This window comes from Gavialis gangeticus, unplaced genomic scaffold (assembly GCF_001723915.1).
Source record: "Gavialis gangeticus isolate Ggan-Ray unplaced genomic scaffold, GavGan_comp1, whole genome shotgun sequence".
NCBI lineage: Eukaryota > Metazoa > Chordata > Crocodylia > Gavialidae > Gavialis > Gavialis gangeticus.
Genome location: NW_017729030.1, coordinates 49,099,916 through 49,100,516, shown reverse-complemented (window position 1 = coordinate 49,100,516; position 601 = coordinate 49,099,916). Strand labels below are relative to the sequence as shown.

Genomic DNA, 601 nt, shown 5'->3' with positions numbered 1-601 from the left:
GGCCGGGCCAGGCCCGGCGCTGCTGGGCGGAGGGTGCAGCTGAGCTGCGTTTTACTCTGTGCAGTAACCGGGGGGGGGGCATCCCTGCTCCTCACCTGCCGTTTCTTGTCCCTTCCAGTGCCTCGTGTGAAAACCCAGGTGCGTGGGGCTGCAGCAGCAGCATGTGGAGGTGAAGCCTGCAGCCGTGGTCACCCGAAGGCAAGTGACAGGGGATGCCCCATTGCTATGCTTTGGTGGCTCTAGCTGAGGTCATTGGTGACTCATAGGGGGTCCACACAGGTGCACATGCACCCCCTACGTGTGGTGGTGCTCCCCCTGCAAAAAGGTGGTACGTGTGGGTGGTTGCCACTCGCCATCCCCCCTCCTTGCCGCCAACACTGCCGGTGGTCTCTGCGGGCGGTCCGCGATTGCTGCTGGCCGCTGCTGACAGTGTCTGCGGGTGATCGCCAACCACTGGTCGGTGCTTGCCACCACCTCAACTCCAGCAAACTACAGCTCTGTCCCGTGCCCTACCCCAGCCCCTCCCTAACCACAGGGGCCTCGACCTGCCCCCCCACCCTTTCCCCTCCCCCTGTCCTTCACAAGACTCACCAGGGGACGC

General features: G+C 64.6%; 1 protein-coding gene across 2 annotated transcripts in view; it reads left to right on the top strand.

Annotated features, from left to right (window-relative positions):
• The window catches only part of PRMT9 (protein arginine methyltransferase 9), a 33,280-nt gene that overhangs the window by 320 nt on the left and 32,359 nt on the right, over positions 1–601 (top strand). Inside the window, exon 2 of one of the 2 annotated variants that reach the window (XM_019522173.1) lies at positions 119–198. The gene's annotated coding sequence lies outside the window, so the exon portion shown is untranslated. Of the gene's footprint in view, positions 1–38; positions 199–601 lie in introns of those variants that run through there. The other variant, XM_019522174.1, reaches the window with a different exon arrangement.